We start from the raw sequence: 6,000 nt of genomic DNA, 5'->3' as shown, positions 1-6,000 counted from the left end.
TCCTTTGGGCCACTCTATCTGTCGCACTGCCTCCATTGGGCCACTCTATCTGTCGCACTGCCTCCGTCCTTTGGGCCACTCTATCTGTCGCACTGCCTCCATTGGGCCACTCTATCTGTCGCACTGCCTCCATCCTTTGGGCCACTCTATCTGTCGCACTGCCTCCATCCTTTGGGCCACTCTATCTGTCGCACTGCCTCCTTTGGGCCACTCTATCTGTCGCACTGCCTCCATCCTTTGGGCCACTCTATCTGTCGCACTGCCTCCATCCTTTGGGCCACTCTATCTGTCGCACTGCCTCCATCCTTTGGGCCACTCTATCTGTCGCACTGCCTCCTTTGGGCCACTCTATCTGTCGCACTGCCTCCGTCCTTTGGGCCACTCTATCTGTCGCACTGCCTCCTTTGGGCCACTCTATCTGTCGCACTGCCTCCGTCCTTTGGGCCACTCTATCTGTCGCACTGCCTCCATTGGGCCACTCTATCTGTCGCACTGCCTCCATCCTTTGGGCCACTCTATCTGTCGCACTGCCTCCGTCCTTTGGGCCACTCTATCTGTCGCACTGCCTCCATTGGGCCACTCTATCTGTCGCACTGCCTCTGTCCTTTGGGCCACTCTATCTGTCGCACTGCCTCCATCTATCCATCCACACCCCCTGCTGCTCTAAAGCCGTAAAGGGCCCCATATGGTTGTGCATTGGTGGTGCAATCTGAAAATAGCGTTGTGAGCTTGTAGACCGACTATTTGTATGCACAACACTGGAGTGCAAAGAGCAACCCCCCACCCCCCCATATCTCTCTCTCTCTCTCTCTCTCTGGCTCATTCAGTACTGGTACTTCATAAAATGATAAAGGAAAATGGGTTTTAATAAGTAGTGCTTACTGGAAAATTCTGTTCTCTCATTCCCTAACCTCGCGTCACCAGACTTTCCAGCTTCCAACACAACACATTAATTAGTTAGCAAGTATTCTTGCTAGTCGTGCTATGAGTTAGAATAAAAGATGAACATACCAAACCAATTTACATAAACCAATTTTAAACTAGGGGAATCATTTTGGAGGTACAGGTGTACTTCCCCCTCTTGAGATTCCAAGTTAACTCCCATTTTCTGTTGACTTTCTTGACCTCCAACTTGTCAGTAAATTATTACATGGATGGTCATCATAGGTCACCAGGTCATTCAGTTCACTGTTTCTCAAAAGACATTTTTACCACCACATGCAATACTTCCACAGACCACCTGTTGAAAACCCCTGCTCTATACACTGGATTGGTTAACTTCATTATACTAGACCTGTACGTTCATTATACTAGACCTGTACGTGCCCGTTGGCCACCGGCCTAGTGCCCGTTGGCCACCGGCCTAGTGCCCGTTGGCCACCGGCCTACCTGAGACCTGTACGTGCCCGTTGGCCACCGGCCTAGTGCCCGTTGGCCACCGGCCTACCTGTACGTGCCCGTTGGCCACCGGCCTACTGTACACTAGACCTGTACGTGCCCGTTGGCCACCGGCCTAGTGCCCGTTGGCCACCGGCCTACCTGTACGTGCCCGTTGGCCACCAGCCTACTGTACACTAGACCTGTACGTGTCCGTCGGCCACCAGCCTACTGTACACTAGACCTGTACGTGCCCGTCGGCCACCGGCCTACTGTACACTAGACCTGTACGTGCCCGTTGGCCACCGGCCTAGTGCCCGTTGGCCACCGGCCTACCTGTACGTGCCCGTTGGCCACCGGCCTACTGTACACTAGACCTGTACGTGCCCGTTGGCCACCGGCCTAGTGCCCGTTGGCCACCGGCCTACCTGTACGTGCCCGTTGGCCACCAGCCTACTGTACACTAGACCTGTACGTGTCCGTCGGCCACCAGCCTACTGTACACTAGACCTGTACGTGCCCGTCGGCCACCGGCCTACTGTACACTAGACCTGTACGTGCCCGTTGGCCACCGGCCTACTGTACACTAGACCTGTACGTGCCCGTTGGCCACCGGCCTACCTGAGACCTGTACGTGCCCGTTGGCCACCGGCCTACCTGTACGTGCCCGTTGGCCACCGGCCTACCTGAGAGCGAGTGGTTAAGTAAGCAATTTGCAGGTGTGGGGTTGCCATGGTAAACAATTGGCTGAGGCAGAGACTGGAAATTGCACAGGTGAGGGGATTTAGGCTGATTAGGCCCATTGGAAGAGCTGACAAGAGCGGGGGGTGGTGGGGGGTAGAACGCGTGTGTCGAATGTGAAGTCGGTGGGGCAACACACACGGACGCACGGACGCATGCACGCACGCAGACAGACGTGGCACATTTGGATTCATTCAAATAAGGATCAGGATTGCAGTAGCACGACACTCAGCCTGAATTTTCATTTTGTTTCACTTCATTATTCAGACTGAAAGCCCTTCACACGGCGTATATCTATTCTACGTCTGAGCATAGACATTGTAACGCCCCGCCTGCCTCTGATTGGCCTACCGACTTGCCTGTCCTCCGAGATGCAAGGGTACTAAAAATAAAAGTTACTGTCGCGCGTGCCAAGCTGTCATTCTCTTGTATTATATCGTACTTTATTCATTTATTTCCCACCACGGAGTAACCGCGCGGCAGACTATCCAGCATGTATCTTCCACCTCGGAGGAAACTCTGGTAAGGCCGGCAGTGTCGGTAGGCCAATCAGAGGCAGGCGGGGCGTTACCATGTCTATGGTAGGCCAATCAGAGGCAGGCGGGGCGTTACCATGTCAATGCTCGGACATAGAAAAGATATACGCCTTCCCACGGCAGCCGTGTCTGGGATGGGCGTTGCTAAAGCGGCAGTCTTCGGAGATTGGTTCATATACCAACCAATCAAAAAGGAAAGCAGATGACGTCGTACCTTTTTATCATAGGGCGATTTAATATCCAGATTTGGTACGGTCGCAAGTTACCACAGTGGAGGCAGCCATGTTTAATATCCAGATTTGGTACGGTCGCAAGTTACCACAGTGGAGGCAGCCATGTTTGACGTCATCGAGTGACGCCGCTGATGGCCAATCAGCCACTGCATCAGATTTTCGATGAAATTAAATTAAATGAAATTAAATGATTACTATATTTACCCAGGGTATCTGGGCTAAGCTCAAGAACTTGTTTCCAGCCAGGCCCTGCTCATAGAACATTTCATCGTAGTGGTTCAATGCCTTGTTCAAGGGCACTTCAGCGGTGGTAATTTTAACGTGTCGGACCGCTGATTCGAACTGGCGACCTTCCGGTATCAAGACCGCTCCGCAATCCGTTCGGCCACCGCTGCCACTAACGATGCAAACTGACACCGCTGTAACAGAGTCACCAGACACGAATCGCCAGAAATCATTTTTCTATGCATGGCTAGCATGCATAGAAGGGCTGGAGCCAGGCTAGGGCTGGAGCCAGGCTAGGCTAGGGCTGGAGCCAGGCTAGGATTGGGCTGGAGCCAGGCTAGGATTGGGCTGGAGCCAGGCTAGGATTGTCGCTTTAACATGGATGTGTTTTTCAGAAACCAACTGCAACTTAATAAACCCTTCCTAATAACCTCCAAGGAAGTATATTCCATAATAATAAAATGAATAAAATGAAGGCACCAACTGTTGGGGGAACTAAATAAGAGCTTCCCTTTTGGGACCTCCGCTACCCAGGGGGAAAAATGTAAAAGCTTGAAAAGCACTGTTGTTATCAGCATAATTTATATCCTTGGTGAGACAGAGGAATGTATGGAACAGCAAAGTAGGACCAAATAATGAGAGCTACTGAATATTGGAAACACTGGTAGATTGTCCTGAAGGGCAAAAGGGGACAAATCCTGCCTTTTCCTTGCCCCAAATGAAATTGTGAAAAGCAAACTGGCAAAATGGCAATCATTTATTTCTTTATCAAATGACTGTCCATTCAGATAAATTTCTCATGGCAGGTTTTGCAATATGCTCAATGTTGCAGCTCTTTGGCTGTCACTTGAAGGGGCCTGACAGAATGTGTGATTTGTTTCCCTGTCCAGGTTAAAAACAAAAAGGGCAAAAACATGCAGGATATCACCATACAGTGCTAGTAATGCAGCTGCAGCTAATAAAAAGATGGGTGTTAGATAGGGGTGTAACCATAGTAACTGCATCGAAAAATCTATTTTAATTTGAAGAATCAAAGTATATCGAAATGTGAACAGCAACATTGGCTTTGTATCGTATCATTTTGCAATGCAAATAATCAGTATTGAATCGTTTTGCAATGCAAATAATCAATTGTATCAATATTAAGTTATATTTAGCCATTTTAAGAAGAAAAAATAAAAAGACGGGTATATTTTTCCATTCAATATCTACACTTGATCTATCGATAATATGTTTATATTCTCTGTGTTCATGTCAAGGTGTGGGTTTGCCATGTGTTCAAATATAATGTATATATGTAGGCCTATGCAGAGAATCACTGTGTATTTATATCCATATTCATACCCACACCCATTAGTATTAGTAATTGTATCAGCTGCAGCAGCTTATAGTGGTAGCCTGCCTTGTGTTTCATTAATTCAACAATATTACTGTTGTTTGATTGCAATCACTGGTTTGTAAGAAGATATATATATATTAGAACTAATGCTTCTATGTTTCATACGTTTTAGTTCCCCTGTAAAAAAGAAAAGGGACATAAAAACCTATGATAGAGAGGAGAATGTATGAATGAATGGACCGCTTTGAGTAAGCACGTATAGGATTGATTGATTGATTGATTGATTGATTAATTGATTGATTGATTGATTGATTGATTTATTAACAGTTTTGCAGAATTACAGTACATTTCAAGTACAACTCAATACAACAACTGTTAACTGTGAGTGGACGACACCATAAAGCATTACACTTGTTTACAAGAGGGCCCACCATTTTCAATTCATCAAAACAAATAGAGACGTACGAATATGCACAACTATATAGTCAAAACAGGAAATCATCATAGAGGAGGTAAAAAGGGAAAAGAAACATATACAGTGAGGGGAAAAAGGGGTGGGTGGTGGGGGGGATTCAGATTTTATGGGGGCCATTTTCGAATTGCAGCCGTCCGTAGGTGCCCTTTGAGGGCGGTTTTGAAGGAGTCAAGGGATTTGCATGTCTTAATGGCTGTTGGTAGGGCGTTCCACATTTTGGTGGCATAGGAGCGAAATGAATTTAGTCCCTTGTTTGTGCCGAATCTGGGTTACACATGGTTTGTTGAACTCCTCATGTGCCTATCTAGACAGGTACATGGGTATATCTTGGTGGTGTATTGAATCTTGTGGACCAGACCCTTTGCAAGATGCTGTACTCTGTCATCGACCCTAAGCCATTCCAGCCCATAAAAGTGAGCAGGGGTGAGGGGTTCGGGGGGTGAGGCCAAGTAGTAGCCTGACCAGTTTGTTTTGGGAAGTCTGGAGCGAGCCTATAGTTTTAAGGGCCTTAGAGGTGCTGTGGTACCTACCAGGAGGTGCATGCATAGTCAAAGAAACTTTAATTGTTCCTAGGGCATAGGAAAGCGCTATACAAATGCAATCCATTATTATTATTATTATTATTATTATAGGCCTATTATTATTATTATTATTACAATTATTATTATTATTATTATATTATTATTATTATTATTATTATTATTATTATTATTATTATTATTATTATTATTATTATTATTATTAACATGCAAAGGCTATATCCTAACTATCGACACAACATTCAACATTCAACAGCCTATACGTGACGTCCTGCAGTTGACCACACCTGTCATCCAGATATCCGGATACCTCCTAGATGCCCGTCCCGTAGAGTGACGTGTCCACTGTCCGGTGTCCCCATATGCCTTTTGAAATCTACCGGTATACTCCGTCGTACTTGGTGTCGCTCGCCGAAAATAGCCGATCTACAGTCTCATTGTCTTATATGGGAGTAGGCATCGAGGAGGAGACAGTGACACCCTAACTGCTGCCACTGTCATATCGTCACTATAAGTGCCACCCTGTTAAATGTTG

General features: G+C 46.9%; 1 protein-coding gene across 1 annotated transcript in view; it reads right to left on the bottom strand.

The window, feature by feature from the left end:
* Nucleotides 1-6,000, bottom strand: part of LOC306926924 (uncharacterized protein) — a 97,780-nt gene that overhangs the window by 45,281 nt on the left and 46,499 nt on the right. The window lies entirely within an intron of this gene.

The sequence above is a fragment of the Electrona antarctica genome, assembly GCF_951216825.1.
Source record: "Electrona antarctica genome assembly, chromosome: 7".
Taxonomy (NCBI): domain Eukaryota; kingdom Metazoa; phylum Chordata; class Actinopteri; order Myctophiformes; family Myctophidae; genus Electrona; species Electrona antarctica.
The sequence above is the reverse complement of the archived record's forward strand: the minus strand, read 5'-3'. Positions and strand labels throughout refer to the sequence as shown.